We start from the raw sequence: 24,439 nt of genomic DNA, 5'->3' as shown, positions 1-24,439 counted from the left end.
GAGGTTTAAGAAACATAAACTGATTTCAATGTGCAGACCTTGTTTGGATCCTGACTGAACATATTAACTGTTTTGTTTTAAGTTGATATTTAGGGGATGTGACCACCAAGGGGATCCTGGATGATATTAAGCTGTTATTGTTCACTTTTATTTGGTGTGATAGTGGTTCTGTGGTTATGTTTTGAAAAAGAGGCTTTGTCTTTTGGAGAAACATATTGGACTAGTTACAGATGAAGTGATACTCTGTTGGGGAATTGCTTTAAAATAGTCAGGGTGGGGAGGGGGTAAATGTGAAAGAAAATGATGAGTTGACGGTTGGGGAGGGGAGGGGACAGTGCTTGGAGGCTCTCTTTACTATTCTCTGTGTTTTTGTATATGTTTGAAATTTTCCATGGTAAAAAGTTTGAAAAATGGGAATTCCCTGGCTGTCCAGTGGTTAGGACGCTGTGCTTCCACTGCAGGGGGTGTGGGTTCGATCCCTGTTTGGGGAACTAAGATCTTGCATGTCCTGCGGTGTGGCCGAAAAAAAAAGTTTGAAAAATGGAGTGAGTCCAATGTGCCCATTGTATAGAGGGACAAAGCAAACCCCAGGCAGGAGGATTGGAGGGACTCAGGGGGCACCTTAGGTTGTTGACACTGGGGGGCTGTCCCTGGGCCCAGCCCTGTGTTTTGTTCATCCTGGGGAGGGGGCTTGTGCAGGAGACTCTGGGACCTGCTTCCCTGCCTGAGCCTGGGGTGTGGAGAGGAATCTCCCCCATCATCCGAGACTCAGCTTTCCGGCAGTTCGTGGCTGACACACTCATCCGTCTGAGGGCACCTGGTGGCTGACTATTATGTGCATACCTGCGAGAGGCAGCTTTTATTTTATTTATTTATTTATTTATTTTTGGCTGTGCTGGGTCTTTGTTGCTGCGCGCAGGCTTTCTCTAGTTGCGGTGAGCGGGGACTACTCTTCGTTGCAGTGCACGGGCTTCTCATTGCGGTGGCTTCTCTTGTGGAGCACAGGCTCTAGGCGCATGGGCTTCAGTACTTGTGGCACACAGGCTCAGTAGTTGTGGCTCGTGGGCTCTAGAGCACAGGCTCAGTAGTTGTGGCACACGGGCTTAGTTACTCTGCGACATGTGGGATCTTCCCGGACCAGGGATCGAACCCCGTGTCCCCTGCATTGGCAGGCGGATTCTTAACCACTGCGCCACCAGGGAAGTCCAAGAGGCACTTTTAATTGTATGAGGGCAACTCTTATTTTGTCTTAATATATTAAGTCATCACAAAGGGAGTGTTTCATCGTATTTTATTTTAGATCTCTCGTTCTCTCTCTCTCTTTTTTTTTTTTTGCGGTACGCAGGACTCTCACTGTTGTGGCCTCTCCCTTTGCGGAGCACAGGCTCCGGACGCGCAGGCTCAGTGACCGTGGCTCACGGGCCCAGCCGCTTCGCGGCATGTGGGATCTTCCCGGACCAGGGCGCGAACCTGTGTCCCCTGCATCGTCAGGCGGACTCTCAACCACTGCGCCACCAGGGAAGCCCACTCTCTCTTTTTTTAAGAAGATACTTGCTCATGGTAAACTCAAAGGGAATACAGTGCAAAGCCAGTCACCCTTCCTCCCATCTTCCAGTCACTTCCCAAAGACAGCTATTTTAATTGATCTATTCAACAGATACTTATTGAGCACATACTATGTGCCAGGCACTGTGCCAGGCTATGGTATCAGAAAGTATGATGTCAGCCACCAGTGAGAGCTGCCCATGAAATTTAAAATTTTCCAAGAGCCACATTTAAAAAGTCAAAAGAAACAGGTGAAATTAATTTTCTTGAAATAATAATATATTTCTTTAACCCAGTATATCCAAACCTAGTATATGGAATCAATACAAAAATTATTAATGAAATTTTAATGATCTTTTCATGGTGTATTAGTTAGCTCAGGCTGCAATAACAAAATACCACAGGTGGGGTGGCATAAATAACAGAAATTTATTTTCTCACAGTTCTGGAGGCTGGTAGTCCAAGATCAAGGTGCTGGCAGGGTTGGTTTCTTCTGAGGAAGGCCTCTCTCCTTGGTTTGCAGACAGCTGCCTTCTTGCTGTGTCCTCACATGGTCTTTTCTCTGTGTGTGTGGTCCCTGGTTTCTCTCAGTGTCCTAATCTCCTCTTCTTGTAAAGACACCAGTCAGGTTAGATTAGGGCCCACCCTAATAGCCTCATTTTACCTTAATTACCTCTTTAAATGCCCTGTCTCCAAACACAGTCGTATTCTGAGGAAATGGGGCTTAGTTCTTCAACATATAAATTTGGAAGGGGGGACACAATTCAGTCCATGACACACTGAGTCTTCAAAACCCAATGTGGATTTGATTCACATATCACATCTCAGTTCCAACCAGCCCAGTGTCAAGGGCTCAAGCAACACATGTGGCTGGTGATTGACCCGTTGGACAGCAAAGTTCTGGGTGTGGGAGTCACAACAGCAAACACAACAGGCGGACATCCCTGCCCTCATGGGGCTTCCATTCTACTGGAGGGGATGGACAGTAAATACAGAAGTATCATGCATCACGTACCATACACGTTTGGAGAAAACCAGAGGAAAAGGGGAGGAGGTGGGGGTCCAGGTGTGCATGCTCCATCTTCTCTTCTCTTCCAGAGCTATCCTGTTTGAACGCAGGAGATGGATGGATGGATGGATGAATGGATGGATGGATAAAGATATATCCCTATTTTAAAAGCACAGATGGTAATATTCTATACATGGTATTCTATTCTTTGCTTTTCTCACTTGAAAATATAGCTTGAAATTCACTCCTTATCATCACACATAGACGTGCCTTATTCTTTTTGATTTACTGATTTTAAAGGATAATTTGAAACATATGAAGACACAGTTCTGCTGAGCCAGAATGACAAGCTGGTGTTTGTTGAGCGCTGACTGTCCTTAGCGCCAGTCACCTCATCTGACCCTCCCCACAACCTCGTAAGGTGGGTGCTGTTTCCAGAAAAGAATTTCAGTTCATGGGCAGCTTTTATAAACAGGTGGATAATAACAACTACTGACTTCAGAGAAATTTTAAGTCCCAGATTACAGTACTAACAAATGATAGGGTCTGAGAGATCTTCCTGTTGAAGTTAACAGAATAATAAAATTCTAATGTGTAGTGTTATTGTTACATTAATATGCATTATCATTATAATATATAGGAATATCTTAACATAATATATTAACCTATTATATTAATATATAATGAAAATAGATATGCAATTTATTGAAAATAGTTAATATATCTATAACAAAATCTACACAGTAATATTTAGAGGAAAAGAAATAATTGAGAGAAAATACTGGGAAAACAACAAAGCCAGGAAGAGCTGAGAGGTTGCTCACGCACAAATTGAGCCTGGAGCCCGCAGGCTCAGGGCTGGCCCTGGGGCTGTGCTTGGGGATGAGGTTGTGGATGGGGCCCTGGGGTCCAGGGGTGCAGGCAGGACTCTGCCCCCTTGGATCTCACTCCAATCGAGGAGAAGCTTCCAGAAGGAAAAGTGGTACCAGGAAGTAAGATGGAACCTGCCTGCCAGCCTCCCCATGTGAGGTGAGAGGTGGGCAAAGGCCACAACCCACCCTCTGAGCCCCAGAACCCTCTGCACCCGGCAAGGTGCTCCCTCCTGTTTATGGGGGTCCTGCACCAGCAGCTCTGTCAGGGCATCCTCAGGGCCTCTGCAAAGACTGGGATTCCAGGCAGTGTGCCTGCCTGACAGAGAACGCCTGTAACTCTGGAACGGGCTGATGCGGTGTGCAGCCATAGGACCTGCCTCGGAACAGAGCCAGCAATCCCCTCAGACAGGGAACTGATGCTATTTTGATAGTCCTGAGCCTGATGGGCGCTGTGCTGGAACCAGACTGCCCCACGTGGAACAGGCTCTGCAAGGAACACGTTCTGGGCTCTGAGTCACACAGCCTGTGGGTTCAAGCCCGGCTCTGACTCATCTCAGCTCCAAGACCCCAGTTTCCGAGCCTCGGTTTCTCTATCTGTAGCATGGACATGGTACACAGGCAGCTGAGCGCTTGGTGAGAACTGGCTGAGAGCGAGGGTTGTGCAAGAAAATGAGAATCATTTCTGAACAGAGCTGGTGCCTCCTGGGGCTCCCTGGTTCCCAATGCATGGAGGAAAATCCTCCCACACTGCCCTCGACCCCTGCCAAACCCGGCTCCTGCCAAACCTTGCCCCTACCAAACCCTGTCCCTGCTGCTCTGGCCCCAGAGGGAGGGAGTTGGAGCTGGTGAGCGTGATTCTGGCAGGTTCTGACCTGTCCTGGGGGGAGACCACAGGGGAGTGAGGCAGGAAGGTAGCTCAGGGTCCTGAGCATCTCCATCAGCCCTTGTATCCTCCACCCCTTCCTCCCTCCCTGCACTGCAGCCATGCTCAGCCACTACAGTTCCCTGATGCCTCCTGTCTCCTCCTGTCTCAGGACCTTTGCACAGGCTGTTCCCACGACTGGGGTTCCCTTCCCCCTCTTTTCTCAGATTTCCACTCGCTGTTCAAGTCTTGAGAAGCCCTCCCTGAGGTCCTGCTCTGTGGCCGCTGCCCAGCCCGGGTCTCACTGTAGTGTGTGATCCCCAGCAGGCTGAGCCCCCTGAGGGCCAGGATCAGGTCTGTGCCAACTTGGTAGCCCAGAGACAGTGGATTCTCAGCAAATGCTTATGGAGAGCAAATGCACGAAGGAACGTGCATGTCTCTGCTGCATCCAGACTTTGATGCACCAGGTGCAGTGCTGAGAGAGGCAGGTAAGAGAAGGTTCCCAGTCTCAGCACATTTCAGTCTAAGGGGAGGCAGACATTAAACGTAACTATACAGTCACCCTGAACAATCCCCGAGGGCAAATACGGTGCTGTGAGACTGTGTAGAGGGATGCGACCTTGACAGGGACCTGAGGTTTCCTGGAAGATGTGATGTTTGAGGCCTGATCTGAAAGCTGAGCGAGGACAACTAACTGAGCAGAGAGGCAGAAAGATCTTTCCAGGCAGGGGGAACCACATGTGCAAAGGCCCAGCGGTCAAGAAACACCCAGAGGGGAGTAATGTGTGAGACGCTGCTGGCCACGGAGGTCGAGGTCAGGGTGGAAAGGTCAGGTAGCGGGGAGGGTGGCTGAGCTTTATCCGCAAAGCAATGCAAGGACTTTAAAGGGTTTCATCCTCCCTGGGAAGATGGGTGGGACCCAGATTAAATTTTAAAGAGCTGGCTGTGTCTGCCTCCTGGAGAACAGATCAGAGGGCCCGGGAGAGCAGGGAGGAGGCCCCTGCAGCCCATGAAGGACTTGGACTGAGGCAGGGACGGTCAGGTGTGGAGGATTTTTAGCAAAGAGCCAGCCGGCAGGCCCAGCCGTGGGGAGCCTGCAGAGAGAGCAAAGCGGGGATTCAGGGTGAGGCCTGGTGTCATGCCCTAAGCAGGGCCGGGCCAGCTGGGAGCAGCCTGTTCTCAGGAGGAGGGTCTGACGAGCCTCCAGGGCCCTGGCTACCCACTGGCCACCAACCCGCCAAGAGCCCCCTGGCCAGAGCCATGGGCCTGGGGACACAAGGAGCGCTGCCCCTGCCATTCCAGGAGACAAGAGTCTTCTACCTCCTTTGAGCCCCGCCCTGCCCTGGAGCTGCTGAGTGACCATCTCTGCGCTGGAGCCTTGCCTGCCTTGCTGGCTGAGAGCCAGAGGCTCATTCCCTTCCTTGGGGATCAAGGGCTCCTAGAGGTCTCCTCCCAGGAAGTCCCCACCCAGGCTCAGCGCAGCCCCACCCCTGGGAATGTCCGTTAGACCACTCAGGATGCACATGCCAAGTTCTGGGGAGAGAACGTGAAAAAGGAGACAAGATCCCTGCCCGCAGGGGCCTGACAGTCTAGAGGGGGAGGCCAGGAGCATGAAAACACATTGATAAATACATCATGCAATATAACTTCAGAAACAGATAAATGCTCTAACCAGTGATGTGATAGAGACTCGGGGAGGTTGGGGTGGGGGCTACGTGAGAGAGGGGGTCAGGGTGATGCCTCATCTGAGGATGCAAAGAAGACAGTCATGGAAATGCATTGTTTGGCGGGGGAGTGGGGAGAACAGTCAAGGCAAAGGCTTGAAGGGGGACCAAAGAGGCCAGGGCGTCTGGGAGGAAAAGAAGTGGTGGGAGAAGGGGACCGAGGGGTGGACCAGTCCTGGACGGCACTTGTGAGCATGGCACTGGGGAGGCCTGGCGGGTTTCAGGCAGGGGTGATGGGCTCCATGCCCCTGACCTACCAGAATCTCCCTTCTTGCTCAGCCTGGAAACCCCCTTACCCGTAGTTCCCTATTTTAGCCCTTTCTAGCCCCTCTGCTTCCTTCACCCCCATTACAAGTACTCCCTGGGCTGGAATTTCCCCAAGATGTGCAGCTAGGGAGGGGAACTAACACCCATCATTGTCAAGGCCACTGTGCATGGACCTCCTACCGTGAGCCATGCCTCATGCTGGGCGTGCTCTGACCTGGCCCCTCACACGAACCCTTCAGGTTTTACAGCCCATTTTACAGACCAGGAGACCAGATGCAGTGTGACTTGCCCCAGGCCATGTGGCCCGAAGGCAGGAGCCAAGATTTGAGCCCAGCTCAGTCTCATCTGGAAGGTTTGTCAAATCCTATTCAAGCCTCGTGAGAGTTTCGTGATGGTGGGAGATCCAGATTCTTCCCCCCCTTTCCTGCTTGCCTCCCTTCATTCGGTAAATGTCGCCACCAGCTCCCCAGTTGCTGGGCCAGACACCCCAGAGCCATTCTGATCCCTTGGCTGCCCCCCTTTTCCAGGGGCCGGTCATTAAATGCCCCTTGACGGGCCTTGTTGCACCTTTAACACCCAGCATATCTGGCTAGCGGTTCTCTCTCCCTCCCTCCTGAGAAAAAAGGAGGAAATTAAATTGTGGCAGGTTATCATCGACCTAGAGAGAGCCGCACGGAGGTCTGCAGTCACCTTTCTCTAAAGAGGTACTTCGCATGATTGCAGTAAATGCAGTGGGTCTGGAGCCCAGGCCGGCTGGCTGGTCCCTGGTGTCCCTAAAGAACACTGCAGGACGGGCTGGCTGCTCCCACCCCAGAGGAGCTGTGGGGAGGTGGTGGTCCCCACAGCCCACCCCTTCTGCTAGAAGAGAAGTCACAGGGGGCTCAGAGTCACTACCCCACCCTTTCCTTGAAGCAGTGGCCTCTTTGGGGGCAACGTTCTAAAACCGATTATGGTGATGGATGACACAAGAAAAACCCACTGAACTTTACTCTTTAAGTGGGGGAATTGCATGGTATGTGAATTATAGCTCAGTATATCTATTTAAAACAAGAACAACAAAGCCAGGTGTTCTGTGTCTTCCCCAGGGGGTCCAGATCGGCTCAGACAAATGAAATGTGAAAAAAAAACCATGGGAACACTCAAATAATACCTGATAGCAATAATCAGAGCTAACGTTTCTTTAGTGCTGGTGACATGCTGGTTAACTCCTGTGACTCTCACCACAATTCTGTCAGGCAGACATTATTACACCCCCCTTGACAGATGGGGAAACTGAGGCACACAGTGGCACTGTGCCTGGCCAAGGTCACACGCAAAGAAGTGTCAGAGCAAGGTTTGAACTCCACAGTCTAGCTCCAATATCCTCACATCCGTCCCTGATTTAGACAAGAGTAAACAGGATAAGAGTTTAATCAATAAGTGTCCCCAGCCCAAGAGTGCTCCCACCATGTTCAGCATCGGTAAACCACAGGCTGCTCTAGTTCTAGACACCATGCTTCTACTGGAATCATGTGAAGTATATCTTTTTCTAATGATTTTTAGAAAGATTTTTATTGGAACATAGTTGCTTTACAGTGTTGTGTTAGTTTCTGCTGTACAGTAAATTGAATCAGTTACACGTATACATATCCCCTTTTTTGGATTTCCTTCCCAGATCATTGAGTAGAGTTCCCTGTGCTATACAGTAGGTTCTCATTAGTTATCTATTTTATACATAGTGTTGTATATATCTAATTATTTTTTAATTGAAGTATATTTGATTTACAATGTTGTGTTAGTTCCAGGTGTACAGCAAAGTAATTCAGTTATACCTACATATATATCTATTTTTTTCAGATTCTTTTCCCTTATAGGTTATTACAAAATACTGAATGTAGTTCCCTGTGCTACACAATAGGTCCTTGTTTATTTATTTTATATGTAGTAGTGTGTATGTGTTAATCCCAAACTTTTAATTTATCTCTCCCCCCGACCCCTTTCCCCTTTGGTAACCATAAGTTTGTATTCTTTGTCTGTGGGTTTATTCCTGTTTTGTATATAAGTTCATTTGTATCAAATTTATTTAGATTCCACATATAAGCAATATCATATATTTGTCTTTCTCTGTCTGACTTACTTAACTTAGTATAATAATCTCTAGGTCCATCCATGTTGCTGCAAATGGCATATTTCATTCTTTTTCATGGCTGAGTAGTATTCCATCTTATAAATGTACCACATCTTTATCCATTCATCTGTCAGTGGACGTTTAGGTTGCTTCCATGTCTTGGCTATTGTGAATAGTGCTGCAGTGAACATAGGGGTGCATGTATCTTTTCAAATTATGACTTTCAGCCAGGAGTGGCATTGCAGGATCATATGGTAGCTCTAGTTTTAGTTTTTTAAGGAGCCTCCATATCTTTTGAGAAAGGTGCACCTTCCTCTAAATCATCTGGTTGCAGCTCTGCCCCCACCCATTTCCCCGCTGGATTCTTCCATCACAAATCATATCATCTAAGCATTTCATTCATAAATTCTTCAGAATGTATCTCTGTGATGTGAGCTTTCTGAAATAACTACATTTTCTTTTAATCACCACTTTCACATCACACCTACAAGAAGTTCATGGTTCTGTAATATCCTCTCAAATCCCATCTTCCCACCCGACCCCGTTTGTTTTCTAAATGTGTTTAATGGTTCAAATCAAGAGACAAAGTCTGTACATTGCATTTGGCTGGTATTTCTCTTAAATCCCTTGTAAGCTATAACGATTCTCTCTTTTACTTCCTTGCCTTTTAGTCACTGCAGAGAGTGTGAGATCCTTGCTCCTAAGCATTGATTTGCTGCCTCTTAAACAGCCTTCAGCAGAAAGTGGAGGGCTGGGCTGGGGGGTAGAGCGGGCAGGGAATGGTGGGGGCTTGGCCCAGCCTCCAGGCCTTGTGGAGAGCCTGGTATTTCCACCTTACTGGTTACCTAAAAAGAAATAAAATCAGGCCTAGGTAGAAAAGGGAGGCACATTGATGATGGCAGAAACGAAATATATTCATTTTCCCATTTGTCACAAATGCTGTCAATCCCACCTTCAAAACACGTCTGGAATCTGCCCTTTCTCTCTTGCAGTGGATTGGAGGATATGAGGGAGGAAGCGGGGAGGGGGGTGCTGGGTGGGAGGCTTCCACAGTCCAGGTGAGAGCTGCTGGTGGCCTGGGCCAGGGTGGTGGCTTTAGGTGAAGAGGGAACAGATTCCAGGAGTGTTCTGGAGGTAGGACTGGTTGGGTGCAGTGGCTGTATGGACACGGAGGGCAGGAGATGTCCAGGGTGCTTTGGATGGCAGGCTCCTTTCTCTTTGGGGAAAGCAGCCTTCTTGCCTCAAGCTCATGTACGCAGACCCCTCCTCCAAGCTCCCAGCTGAAGCTGGGGAGATGACACACACCAAAATGAGGGTAACTCACTCCTCAGCATGGACCACCAGCACCCCATGCTCAGCCTTCCAAAGAGAACGAGCCAACAGAGGAAAGAGAGAGGGTGGGACAAGGGCACGGATGCCAGAATCAGCCTCTTCCCAAGCGCCATGAGCTTGGAAAGCTCAATACCTCTCCGAGCCTTAGTTTCCCCATCTGAGCAATGGGAATGCCCATTCCCACCTGGCTGGGCATTGTGAGGAAGTAAATGGTGAGCTGCTCTGAGTGGTGGTCTTGAGGAAGAGAGCCCACGTGGCCCCAAGAGAGTCAGGAGGATGTGAGGCGTGGCTGTAGGGAGGCTGAGCATTATGGGAGCGTGGTCTGCAGCTGACCAGGGTATGGGGCCGAGCACATCACAACTGGTCCTTGATCCCCACTGGGGTCAGCCTCTGAGCACCCTGGCACAGGTGGCCCAACAAGGAGAGACTGGGGGTACTCTCTGTGGTTCTAAACAATCCCCAGACTGGCCTGTACCAAGCCTTGGGCCATTTTCTTTATTTTTCTACTTCGATGCTAATCATCCTGCATTAATGAAGACACAGCTTAGAAGATGGCTAAGGGCATGGATTCAAATTCTCACTCAGCCGTCTAACTGCTGCGTGATCTTAGGCAATTTCCTTCATCATCTGGGACTCAGTTTGCTCATCTGTAAAACGAGCATAATCATACAAATCTCATAACAAGCTTATTGTGAGGATTAAATGATGTTAAGTAATTTTCCTAAGGGTGAGTTAATACTTGTAAAGTGCTTAGAACCGTACGCAGCACAAGTAAATGGGAGTCTCTTCCCCCTGCACCCTGCTTCTTTTCGACATGACCTCTGTAGTCTTTGACAGTTTTCTTGATTTATGGATGACATGTCCCAGATTCATCTCATGCATTTTCTACCTGGACTCAGCTGTTTCTCAGAGGAGCCCTGTTCCTTTTGGCAATAAATGGGAGTTAGGAATCACAATCTAGACATTAGGGATGTTCATTGCCACTGGGTTATCACTGCATCTAGGCTTAAAGCTGGAGGCAATGATAATTATCATTCACATTTAAGGTTACAAGGTTTTCAGTTAACTTATTTGATTTTATGTATCTCTTTTTTTATTTTTACACAGAAAATCTTTGTTCCTAACAATATTAATCCAATTTCTTATCTTCTTTATCCTATATTATAAAGCAGACAGTTTCAACCTAATAATACCGATATAATCACTACCTGTAAGATAACTGAGCGCTGTTGAAGATTTCGTTGTGCTTCTGTTTCTTTGTGATTCTGTGGTCCTTAGGTTAAAGCCCATTAGGGATGTACAATCAAAATGCTGTTTTAAAGTCACTTCCAATAATCCTTCTTAGTGTGTTTGCCAAGTTGACATTTAGTCAGGTTTACTCATTTCTGTTGGGTATTTTTATTTTAAGGGATTGCTTTTTTTGTCTTGGCTTTACAGTTTTGTAAGTTTGCATTTACAAACTACTCTAAAACCAGATACACTCAGTGAAATCCAGCTTCCACATCTTTCCCTTTGGCTAATTACCTCTCTCCACATAGGTAACAACTTTTGTTAGCTTCTGCTTTATCTTTCCATTGTTTCTTTTTGAAAATATAAGCAAATGTATACACACCCCACACATATTCAGAAGATAGAATACTTTGCATATACAGTTCTGCTCCTTGGATTCTATTTTTGCTTTTTTCACTTAATCATACATCCTGGAGATCACTCCAGTGCAGGATTAAGACAGCATCTTTGGGGGGCTTCCCTGGTGGCGCAGTGGTTGAGAGTCCGCCTGCTGATGCAGGGGACACGGGTTCGTGCCCCAGTCCGGGAAGATCCCACATACCGCGGAGCGGCTGGGCCCGTGAACCATGGCCGCTGAGCCTGCGCATCCGGAGCCTGTGCTCCGCAACGGGAGCGGCCACAACAGTGAGAGGCCCGCGTACCGTAAAAAAAAAAAAAAAAAAAAAAAGAGCATCTTTGTTCCTTTTCACAGCTGTGTAGCGCTCTCTTCTGTGGATGTCCATTTTATTCAACCAGTTTCCTCTTGGTACATGTTGGTATTGTTTCCAGTCTTTGCTGATACTATTAGTGCTGCAATGGCAACAACAAAACCTTGTGCATACATGGATTTGTATTTCGGGGACAGATTTGTAGATACTCTCATGGGATTAAAAAAAAAAAAACTGTCTCTTAAGACTTTAATTTTTTGAAGCAGTTTCAGGTTCACAGCGAAACTGAGAGGACCTCGTGGGATTTTCAGTCATAACTGTGATACATGTTACCCAGGAGTTCACGGTGCTATGGGCATGCATAACAGCTGTGCTCGTGTGTGGGTGGAGGTGCCACTTACTGAGACAGGAAGCACCGGCGGGCCCCTTTTAACCTTGTGCTATGTGGTTTAACAAGTGAGCTAGGCCTTGTGCACGGTGGCGGGAGCAGGATTCCGGGTGTGGGAACTGAGGCTGAGGCATGGAGGAGCACGCAGACAGCAGCGAAGCCCCAGTCTCATCTGATTGGGAGGCCCCAGACCGTTCTTGGACAAGGGGGCAGGGTGGGTCTGGCACACCTGGCACTCCGAACTCCAGCTCCTTCTGAAGGGACTGTCTGTATCTCCCAGGCAGGAAGCAGGTCGGGGAGGGGACCAATGTCCACCACTGCTGACTGCAGTCCCCTCTGAACCCCAGCTGGGATAAGTGATCCCCCTGCAGACCAGGGGAAGGCAGACTGAACCTGCACCAGACTTGGGAGACACACTGACCTGGGTTCAAATCCCAGCTCTGCTTTGTGACCTTGGACAAGTTGCTTAACCTCTCTGAGCCTGTTTCCTCCTCTGTCCAATGGGGATGAGGCAGGACCTGCCTCACTCTGGTGAGGACACTGTGGGAGTGTGCATGTGAAGTGCCTGGCTGGGGCCTGGCACATAGTAGGTGCTCCCCACTGAAGAACAGCCTCCCCTACTGCTCTGTGGGAGGGCTGGGGCTTGGCCTTTGGGAGCCCTTGTTCCTACCTTCTCTGAGCTGGAGCAGCTAGAGAAACCCACTCACTTGTAGATAGTGGAGGAACCCATGGGCACGGGAGTCAGATGGCTGAGGTTCAAATCCTGGCCTTGGCATTTTCTCTCTAGCTGACTTTTTCACCTCTCTGATCCTCAGTTTCCCCATCTGTCAAATGGGGGTGATGAGACCACCTGCCTCACAGCAGTGTTGGGAGAAAGAATCGATCTCAGACATTTAATTTGCTCAGTCCAGTGCTGGGCATGTAGTAAGTGCTGACTAATGTCACAAGAACCATGATTGGTCTGGGCATCCCACAGGGGGGCATACTGTCTGTGGTCAGCTGGACAGGCCAGCTGAGGGGCACCAGGGCAGGGGGCAGGGGGTGTGCAGGCTTTGCAGCCCCTGAGCAGGCAGGCACATAGGCCCTGGTAAAGGAACATATTTTTAAGAAAGGAAACTCAGGGCTCTCATACAAATATAAAATCTTTGAACATATGTCAAAGATTTTATTTGACTCATGAATTTATGAGGGAACTAGTAAGATGTTACAGCCAATTCAAAGGAGGATTAAAAAGCGCACGCACACACAAACGCAGGCAATTAGGAGTGCTGAAATGAACTTACAAATAGGTGCAAAACTGGTCAGTGTGCCAGGGCAGAAATCAATTGTGTCTCTACCGGATGCGAGTAATTTGCATTTCTATGGAGGAGAATAATTTGCATTACAGTCGCTTTTCTACATTGTGTGAAATACCTTGAAGATGATGAAAGGCCAAGATAACCCAGAAGGGTGCACTAGGCAAGACACCAGTCATCTTTTTTGCCCATTTCAAAGCCTTTCAAAATTTTACACACACACACACACACACACACACACACACACAGTCACAATCACTAACAAATGCAGTCATTCACACACATCCACATCACCTACGAGCCTCACACTGTGTGTGTGTCTTGTGTATCTCGCTGACTCTCGCTCTTTTGCACTGATGGTGGTTCAGGCTCCCACCTCCATGCCTTTGCTCAAGGTGCTCCCCTGCTAAGCACACATCCCCATCAGTCCTCTGCCCACCCACATCTTGCCCATCTCTCAAAGCTCCCAAGGAATGCCTCTCTGAGCAGGAATCCCTCTTTCCCCTCCACCCTGGTCCTTATTTCCCTCTGTCTTCCATGTACTTCCACTCAGGCATCTGTGTAGGGTAGAAGGAGCGTGGATTCCAGAATCGTTCAGTCTGGGTCTGAATCCCAGCTGTGGCACTTCCCCGCCGCGTGACTGTGGGCAAGTCACAGCATCTCTCTGAACCTCTGTCTCCCCACCTATGAAATGGGATGATAACAGAACCAACCTCATGGGTTGTTTTTGTTTGTTTGTTTGTTTGATGTGGACCGTTTTTAAAGTCTTTATCGAATTTGTTACAGTATTGCTTCTGTTTTATGTTTTGGGTTTTTGGCTGCGAGACATGTGGGATCTTAGCTCCCCGACCAGGGGTCGAACCTGCACCCCCTGCATTAGAAGGCAATGTCTTAACCACTGGACTGCCAGGGAAGTTCCCCCTCATGGGTTGTCTTTGTTTTGTTTTGTTTTGACAATTGAATTAGCAGAGGCAGGGAATATGCTTGGCGGAGGATCGGACCACACAGTAAACACTCAATAGAGGTCAGCTGTCATTGATGCTGTGAAAATCAGGCTCCTATTCCCTTTGACTGGGTGGCCTGCAAAAGGCCTCTGTCAGCAGGTCAGCTGTAGGGGTGTCCCCTCCTAACAGCTGGAGTGGAGGGTCTTCCCTACCCGCCCCCACCCAGCTGCTGTCCATTTCCAGAATTGGGGTTAAGCAGAGAGGCTGCCGGGAACCCCAGCCCCTGGGTGGGTGCTGGGGCTGATGGCTGCAGCTGGGCTGAAGTCCCCTGGGCTGCGGTGATGGATGGGGGGGCCGGTCGGAAGTGGCTGCTCTGGACAGCAGCTGGCCAGACGCTGATGGATGTCCCGGGGGAGCTGGGATGCAGGGAGGATTGCAGAGACTGAGGGGCCGAGAGAGGCTAAAGCCCAGACCCTGGAAAAGCCTGCCTGGGGCTCAGCTGGAAGAGCAGACTGGTGGCCAGTGTTAGGCACAGAGGGCCCAGTGGTGGGTGGAAGGGGTGGAGGGTGGGCACTGGAGACTTTGGGCACTGTGTGTCCTGGACACTCCCTCCTAGAATCCCATCATGAAGCCTAAACACCTAAAGGTCCCGTGAGCTTTGACATAAGGCTTTCGGGTTCCAGGCTATAAACCAATAGCAGTGTGATCCCAGTCAATCCTTATAACCACCTGGGCAATGGCTTAATATTTTCCCAAGTTTGCCTGTGGAGAAACAGGCTTAGATGGGGTCAAAGGAGCCATGATCTCTGTCAGAGCAAAGCCTTTTCTACCTCCCATGAAGCCAAGGGGTCCTCCAAGTAGCACTCAAGAACCCTTCCTGTGATCACCAGTTCTAACTTGCTTGTCCAAATTCTTTCGTTCATTCATTCATTTATTTATTCACCCATCCACCAAACCCCAACTGACTTCTTCCTCCATGCCGAGCCGTGGTTGGGTCAGGGATGCCCGAGTACTCAGACACAGCCCCTGACCTCACAGCGCTCAGTACCCAAGGTCAGACAGACCAAAGGCACACTATCCCAACTCAAGACCTTGGGGGTATGGGGTGGTCAGGGATGGCTTCCTGGAGGAGGTGGATCCCGAGCAGATGCCTGAAGGACAAGTCAAAGGAGGGACCCACTCTTCTCTGGGCAGGGCAGGGCAGGGAGTGGGAAGGAAAGAAGGCTTTTCAGCAGTGGGGACATTTGAGCTGTATCCTGAATGACAAATAGTGGACAGAGATACAGGCAATGTCTTCCAGCAGCAGGAATAGCACATGCAAAGGCCCAGATTTGGGAATCACCATAGGGTGAGGGGGTGCAGAGGGTGCCAGTGGATTCATATGCAGGAGCCCAGGATGGAAAAAGAAATGGTAAATGATTGGATCAGAGACAAGACAAGGCCCCAGTCTAACAGGTTTTTTGTTTTTTGGGGTTTTTTTGTGATACATTTGACATGTAATATTGTATTAGTTCCAGGCATACAACGTAATGATTTGATATATGTATATATTGTAAAATGACACCACAATAAGTTTAGTTAACATTCATCGCCTCGCATAGTTACATTTTTTTTTCTTGTGATGAGAACTTTTAAGATCTCCTCTCTTAGCAGCTTTCAACTATACAATACATTATTGTTAACTATAATCACCATGCTGTATGTTATATTCCCAGAACTTATTTATCTTATAACTGGAAGTTTGTACCTTTTGACCCCCTTCACCCATTTCATGCCTCCCCAGTCCTACCTGCCCCCCTGGCCTCTGGCAATCACCAATCTGTTTTCTGTATCATTCAGCTTTTTTAGATGGCACCTATAAAGTGAGATCATACAGTAGTTTTCTTTCTTTGACTTATTTCACTCAGCATAATGCCCTCAAGATCCATCCATGTTGTAACAAATGGCAAGATCTCGTTCTTTTTTATAGCTGAGTACTATTCCATTGTATATGTATACCACATCTTCTTTATCCATTCATCCGATGGACACTTCAGTGGTTTCCATGTCTTGGCTACTGTAAGTAACGCTGCAGTGAACATGCAGATATCTTTTCGAGATAGTGGTTTAATTTCCTTAGGATATATACCCAGGACTGGAATTGCTGGACCATATGGTATTTAGATTTTTAATTTTTTGAGGAGACTCCATACTGTTTTCCATAGTGGCTGAGCCAAGTTGCATTCCCGCCAGCTATGCACTAGAGTTCGCTTTCCTCCACATCCTCGCCAGCCCTTGTTATCTCTTGTCTTTTTTTTTTTCTCTTGTCTTTTTGATAATAGCCATTCTGACAGCTTTGAGGGGAAAGGTTTTGAATGTTGTGAAGGGTGTGACTTTATCGATAGAGGACCACTGAGTATTGCATGCAGGAGAGTTACTCATGAGATCTGTGTTTTAGAAAGAGAACCCTGGGTGGAGTTAGGAGGGTGGATTAAAGTGGAGACTGGAGGCCACTTGAAGGTCTAGGCAGTGATTCGGGAGAGAGGATGAAGGCCCAGCCCGGGCAGAGGTGGGTGGGTGGACACAACAGCATTGAGGATGCAGAGTGGACAAGGCTGCAGGCAATAATTTCCTGGGCAAATGTTACCACAGAGATGCGTAGATGTCCTCCTCACCTGTTTATATGCATTTTATAAATGACAAAGCATTGGGTTAAGTTTTGAGGGGTTCAGTGGCACACTTGAGGTTCCATTAGCAGGTGGTAGAGCCGGGATGGGAACCCAGGAATGCCGGTCTAGAAACCTAGTTCTCAGTCTCCTTCTGGGTGCTTTCAGCCAAGTTGCCCTTCCATACATGACCTGCAGGGGGTGGCAGAGAGCAGGGGACGCGCCACGGAGGCCGAGAGGACCCCGTCAGAGGCGGCTGGGCCAGCTGCGTCGGGGTTGGAAGCAGGGGACTGGGCAGTTCCCGGGGAGTCAGCTCTTACCCCCAGTTTACAGAGGAGAACCCCCAGGCCCACAGAGCAGGAAGGGCTCTCCCAAGGGGTAGATCAGCCTCTCAGGATACCCCCCCAGTCCAGTGCTCCTGCCGGGGAACCTGAGCTGCATTTCCCAGGGCACCAGGGGAACCTTAGAGGTCAAGAGTGGGGTCCAGGACTCCCAGACTTTCCTTCAGGAGTAGCCCCCCGGGTTTCACCACTGCCCAGCCCAGCCCCGCTGGAGGCAGGGGGATGATGAAGATGAGCCTCAGGATGTGGTCCGGGGAGTAAGCCAAGACTCCCTTAAAGACATGTTCAGGCTTCTCCCAATGGGTGGGCGCCCACCAGGCCCCGTATAAAGGGCGCTGGGGGAGGGGCGACGCCAGGTGGCGCCCTTCTGGCTGGGGCGTCCTGCGGTTCATCTCCAGACCTTTTCCATTTTCTAACTCCAGGTTTCCGGAGCAGCAGCAGCTGAAGGTCCGCGCCGTGGGATGTCTCCGTGCGGGTGGGTGGGACCCCGTGGGTTGAGAGCGGAGGATCCAGGCTGGTATAATTTCCCCGCCTCCGTGGCCTGGGTGTCTTCCTGCTGCTAGCAGTTATCTTTAGCAAGCCAGCTCAGGGGTGGCTGGGGAGGGAGGTGAGAAGGGGGTTCAAACCCAGCAGCTGCCACTCACAGCGTGTGACCTGGGGCTCCATTCGCCTCTCTGAGCCTCTTCTGTAAATTGGGGAGGCTGAGCCCCATTTTGCCAGAAAGCACCCTTTTATGTGAAATAAAAATACCCCACATAGGCCTGGCACACAGAGGGGGCTCTGTCTCTCTCTGGCAAATCCCATATGGCCAGCTGGAGCCTGCAGTGGTGAAGCCAGGATTAGGGCTTTGCTGATAGAAAGTTAAAAAATATATATATATCATATATATATATATATATATATATATATATATATATATATATAAGTTTTTTTAATTTGGAGGAGAGATGAATTTCCCACACAAAAGATTTCCAAATTATTTACCTCGATCAGCCAGGTGATCAAGGTCACCACCAATCATGATAGGTCATCTTCAGGGCACGTACCCTTGATATGATGGTGATGAAAATGGCCTTTCACCTCTGGGGTCTTCCTCCCAAAATACACAACCCGCACGGCGTGCGGGATCTGAGTTCCCTGACCAGGGATCCAACCTGTGTCCCCTGCAGTAGAAGTGGAGTCTTAACCGCTGGACGGCCAGGGAAGTCCGTCGGCCAGGGAAGTCCCACAACCCCATTCTTTTTTTTTTTTTTTTTAATTAATTTATTTATTTATTTTTGGCTGTGTTGGTTCTTCGTTGCTGCACACGGGCTTTCTCTGGTTGTGGCGAGCGGGAGCTACTCTTCGTTGTGGTGTGTGGGCTTCTCATTGCGGTGGTTTCTCTTGTTGCGGATCACGGGCTCTAGGCGTGCGGGCTTCAATAGTTGTGGCACATGGGCTCAGTAGTTGTGGCTCGCGGGCTCTAGAGCACAGCCTCAGTAGTTGTGGCGCACGGGCTTAGTTGCTCCGCGGCATGTGGAATCTTCCCGGACCAGGGCTCGAACCCATGTCCCCTGCATTGGCAGGTGGATTCTTAACCACTGTGCCACCAGGGAAGCCCCCACAACCCCATTCTAATCATGAGAAAACCATCAGACAAATCCCAGTTGAGGGACTTGATAAATATTCCTGAAAAGTGTCAAGGTAATCAAAAGCCAGGAAAGTCTGAGAAACTGTCACAGTCCAGAGGAGCCTACATGTAATGTGGTGTCCTGGATGGGATCCTGGAACAGAAAAAAAACTTTAGGAAAAAAACTAAGGAAATCTGAATAAAGCACAGACCTTAGTAAATAATAATGTATCAATGTTAATAACAGGGGAAGTTGGATATGAGTAGATGGAATTCTCTGTGCTCCTTTCACAATTTTTCTCTAAATCTAAAACTATTCTCAAATTTAAAGTTTATTTTAAAAAATTGAGGTTGGACATGAGATGGCTAACTTTTTATTTTACCTAATGAAGACATTAAAAACCTCACCAACGATCTCCCCTCCCCTATTGTTTCATAGAAGAAAGGAGGTTCATCACAGCAGGAAGGCCTCCATCTCAGAATGGACAAGAGTTGAAATGGAGTTAGTCCAGGTTAATGAGGAATTCAGACTCTTTATATTTCTCATTTTGCCCAGGACGCATGAGAAGTTGGGGCCTGGAGAATGTGGGCAGGGGGAGAAATGGTAGAAGAAAACCATAGCTGAGAACACCAGACGCTGGACCAAAGCTGATGTGTGACTTATAGTGTAAGGGTCTTGGGGGGAGTGATGGGTGGCAGGGTTGGAAGGCGATGGGGCTTCCAGGCCAGTAGGGTGACCAGCCATCCCGCTTGCCTAGGACTGAGGGGTTTCCTGGGCCCTGTACCTTCAGTTTTAAAACTGGGACAGTCCTGGGCAAGCTGGATGGTGGGTCACCCTAACCCAGCAGGTGGGCCGGGGGATGGGAGAGAGCACAGTCCTGTCCTGAGGGGACAGCACATCTCTCAGCAGCTGTCTCTAAACTCCTGGAAAGGGAAAGACAGGCCCTGTGTGGCTAGATCTTGTGATTTTTTATTATTTTTTTCAAGAGAAGCTAGAAATCCTTTTTTTTTTTTAACACAAAAAACCCTGAAGTTTCAAATGTTTGCAGCTAATTCAAGCAACTATGAAATGCTTTTCAGGCCAAACCAGAGTGCATTTCATGTTGGCCCCCAGGCTGCCAGTTTGGGGCCTCTGAGAACACCTCTGATTTGGAGCCTTGAGCTGGTCCCTTGGCTCCTCTGAGCCTTGGTTTCCCTGACTGTGAAATGGGAAAAATTTTGCCTCCTCCAGGGCTGTTTGATCTGTCTGCAAGTCAGGTGCTCAGGCTGGCACATAGGAAGCTCTCGATCAATGGAAGTTACCAAGAAAACAGTCTAGTGGCAACAGTGGAAATGTCCATCAATGGATGAACAGACACATAGAATGTGGTCTATCCATACAATGGAATATTATTCAGCCTTAAAGAGGAATGCAGCCCTGTTACAGACACGGATGAATCTTGAAAACATTATGCGAAGTGAAAGAAGCTAGTCACCAAAGACCAGAGACTGTATGATTCCATTTACATGAAACATTGAGAATAAGCAAAGCCATAAAGACAGAAATTAGTGGTTGTCAGGGGCTTGGAGAGTTGGGGGAGGAAAATGAGGGTGGGGTGGGGTGATTGCCAATGGTTTTGGGAAGGGTGATGAGAATGTTCTCAATTGTGAGAATGGTTGCACAGTTCTAGGAATATACTAAAAGCCATTGAACTGTACGTGTGAGAGAGTGAATTGTATGGTATGTGCATTCTATCTCAGCTGGTCCTCTTTCTGGCCCCGCCCCAGCTCCCTATGTAACCTTGAGCATGGTATTCCCCTCACCCCCGGGCCCCCAGTTCCTGCCTGGAGAACACAGATGCTGAATCAGGTACGTTCTGAGGCTGCATCCAGCTCTGACAGCTTATGATTTTATTATGACAGATGGTTACATATTCACCAGGGCCACCTGCCCACTGAGACCCGGGATAATACAGGCCAAAGGTGGACCATCAGCTCGGAAACCTGTAATTCTGCGCATGCCTGACAGACCACGGGGACGGGAAGGAGTCAAGCGGACCCCGGTGGAAACCCACAGATGTTTGCAGTTGATGACAGACATGTCAACAGATGGAATGAAAGAATTTGCCAGCAGCTGTTGCCTGTTTACCAAAACTCCCTCAGTGAACTTCACCTTCAGCTCTTGGAGGCGGCTGCTTGGACCCCAAGTCAGGGATGCCCTGTTCTGATGGCCACTCACCTGCTATGTGGCCCGGGGAAAGTCCCTTGGCCTCTCTGAGCTTCAGATTCTGCATGTGTGAAAGGGAGGTGGTAACGCCTCCCTCCTAGGATGGTGCCAAAGATTCAAGATGATAACGTCTAGAGCCCTTGGCGTCGGGTCAACACCAGGTAGGTGCCCAGTCTGTGGTAGCTGTTCTGATTCTTTAACCTCTCTCGGCCTCCGTTTCCCCATCTGTAATCGGACACGGTTTATCTAGATTAGTGGTTCTCAACTGGTGGGGGTGGTGATTGTAACTCCGAAGACTTGGATGGCTATTGCAGCTGCAGGGTGGGGAGCGCTGCCGTTATCTAGTGGGTAGAATGCAGAGATGCTGCCGACACCCTGCGGTGCATGGGACAGCCCTCCACAGCAGAGGGTTCTCCAGCCCCAGATGTCAGTATGGCTGATATTGAGAAACCCTGGACTAAGCTCATCTCTGCGTTTGCCTCCAGCTGTAGATGTTTGGGTTTGATCTGCATTGCCTTGTGCTGAGAAGGGGCCTTGAGTGTGCAGTCTTTTAACCTGGACTTGGCCTCACAGAATGGCCTTGGGCCTAGAACACTTCCTTACCAGGAACTAAAGAGGCCCCTCAGCCTCATCGCCTTGTGTGAGGATGTCTTTCCTGTTTCAGACCCAACGTGTGCCCCTTTGCCCTGCTTAAGTGTGTGCGTGCGTCACGTGGCACCTGGCGAACCCCACTGCTGTACCCATCCCCTGTGGGGAGGAAATGGGGTCCTTTGTTGTGCGACAGAGGAGGGGTGCGTGTATCGGTTGCCAGGAGGAACCCGCTGCTATGGGGGCCGTATATATTTATTATTATGCAGTGTATTGTCTTTCTCCCGCCTAGAGTGTCAGCTCCAGGGGTTGTGTCTGTTTTGCTCCTGGCAGGATCTTCTGTGCACAGCACAGTGCCTGGCATGTAGTAAGTGCTCACTAAATGCTTTTGGACTGAGTTTTTGACCATTGTCCTGACGTGGGGGAGAGGGGAGAGGGAAGTGGTCAGATTCGCTGATGGCAGAGGAAAGATCTCCCCCAGCCCACCCCCTCCCCTCCTTTGAAAAATCTCAGCCAGGATGGAGGGGTGTGGCTAGGCCTGGGGGCCCTCAGTGGGCTCCTCCCCGGGGGAGATGCTTGTCCCTTGGGGTCACACCAGGAAGGGAGGGGAAGCCACTGCTTCAGGTCCTTGGGGTGTGACTCACGGGTGCCCTTGGTCTTATTCTCACCCATCACAAACCTTGTTCTGGTCTAGTGTTAAGAGCAGGTTCTCAGGAGCCAGGCAGAGCTGTGCCTCAGTTTCTTTGTCTGTACCATTGAGATAATGCTAGTGTCTCATCAGTATATTGCTGTGAAGATTCTACAAGTGAATATAGAACAGGACCTGGCATGCAGGAAGCCTGCATAAGATGTGCTGGGATTATTTGTAGAATTTCTTGCCTATGTGTTTATGGAGGATCTCTAAATCTGGAAGAAGATTCCAAGGTTCTTTCCCATATGACCAGCACTTCCACTCCTAGGTGTGGACCCAAGAGAAGTAGAAACACACAGAAATTTGTACAGGGAGGTTCGTAGCGGCATTATTCGTAATACCAAAAGGAGGGAACAACCCTGTCAGTCAGTCGGATGAGTAGATAAACAAAATGTGGTGTATCTGTACCACGAAATGTTACTGGTCAATAAAAAGGAATGAAGTATTTTATTTTTATTTTTTTATTGAAGTATAGTTGATTTACAATTTTGTGTTAGTTTTAGGTATACAGCAAAGTGACCTATATATATTCTATATATATCCAGTTATACTTATATATATCTATATTCTTCTTCAGATTCTTTTCCATTTTAGGTTATTACAAAATATTGAATAGAATTCCCTGTGCTATACAGTAGGTCCTTGTTGGTTATCTATTTTATATATAGTAGTATGTATCTGTTAATCCTAATTTATCCCTCCCCAAGAAATGAAGTACTGCTACGTGCTACAACATGGGTGAACCTTGACAACATTATGCTAAAGACACAAAAGGCCCCAAAGTACATGATTCCACTCATAGGAGATGTCCAGAATAGGCAAATCTATAGAGACAAAAAGATTAGTGGGTGCTTAAGGCTATGGGGAGCGGGCACAAGGAACAGGGAGGTGATAATAAAACGTACGGGGCTTCTTTCTGAGGTGATGAAAATGTCCTAAAGTGGACTGGGTGATGGTTGCACGACTCTGAATATACTAAAAATCACTGAAATGTACACTCAATGGGTGAACTGTATGGTATGTGAATCATATCTCAGCTATTAGGAAAAAAAAAGGATTCCAAGGCTCTCGGCTGAGCCAGACCCATTTTTCAGGGTATTTCTTTAAAAGTCACACACTTAGCCTCCAGGGGGCCGTGTCCAGCTGGTGATAAATCAGCATTTTTATTTCTGTTCTGCTCTGCAGTGACCCAGGTTCCTTTATCTGCCTTGCTCACATCTGTCGCCAGCATTTCACGTGTATATCACCTGCTTTCTCACACTCACCGTAGCCGTCTGGGTCCCTCGGCTGTGTCCTCATCTGCCTCCAGGCTGTCTGGCTATCTGTCCATCCGTCAGCGTCAGTCCCTCATTCCAGCTCCGTTTACTCTTTCAAAGGGGCTCCTGGGGATGGGGGATCAGGCAGGGCCAAGGCAGGAGGCCATACAAGTGAATAAAATGACCAGTTACACAAATGCTAGGAGAGCCGGAGGCCTGGGAGAGCAGTCCTGGGGCAGGAAGGTGGTTGCAGACCCGTGTCCTTGGCCCAGAGGTCACAGTGTGGGTCAGCCCGCCTGCTCCTGCCCAACTGTGCGGAAGCCAAGAGTCGATGATGAAGGAGGAGGTCGGGTGCAGAGGGAAGCTCATGCGCCCTGGAGATGCACTGGGTTCAAATCCTACCCCTGTCAGCCCCCGACTGTGGACTCTGGGCAAATGGCCTCCCTTATCCAAGCCTCAGTTTCCTCCTCTGTAAAACAGGGCTAACAATAGCACGTAGCTCATAGGTTTGTTGTAAAAAAAACTAAAGGCTGTGATGTGTTCTAAACACTTGGCACGTGGTGGAGTGTGGATTGCGATCAGCTGGAACGCTGCGTGTAAGGCTCTGGAGTTCCAGCCCCGAGGTAATTCTGGCCAGCTGTGTGACCCTGGGCAGAGCCCTCAACCTCTCTGAGCCCTGTTTCTGCATCTGTGGAGATAAGACAGTTCTGCCCATTTCATGAGGGTGGAGGTGAGGACTCAGCACTATAGGCACCTAGTGGGCCTGGCTCTTCTGGGTATCATGACCTGGTTCTCTCCCTCCACAAGGGACAAGGGTCCAG

At 48.9% G+C, this 24,439-nt stretch overlaps 1 long non-coding RNA gene across 2 annotated transcripts in view; it reads left to right on the top strand.

The window, feature by feature from the left end:
* LOC132438773 (uncharacterized) overlaps positions 1-21,238 on the top strand; it is a 33,272-nt gene extending 12,034 nt beyond the window's left edge. The window contains exon 4 of one of the 2 annotated variants that reach the window (XR_009522220.1): positions 20,780-21,238. This is a non-coding gene — a long non-coding RNA (uncharacterized lncRNA). Of the gene's footprint in view, positions 1-1,345; positions 3,076-20,779 lie in introns of those variants that run through there. The other variant, XR_009522219.1, reaches the window with a different exon arrangement.
* The last annotated feature ends 3,201 nt before the right edge of the window (positions 21,239-24,439 follow it).

Source organism: Delphinus delphis, chromosome 15 (genome assembly GCF_949987515.2).
Source record: "Delphinus delphis chromosome 15, mDelDel1.2, whole genome shotgun sequence".
Taxonomy (NCBI): Eukaryota; Metazoa; Chordata; class Mammalia; order Artiodactyla; family Delphinidae; genus Delphinus; species Delphinus delphis.
Note: the sequence above shows the minus strand (reverse complement) of the source record. Positions and strands in the feature narration are given on the sequence as shown.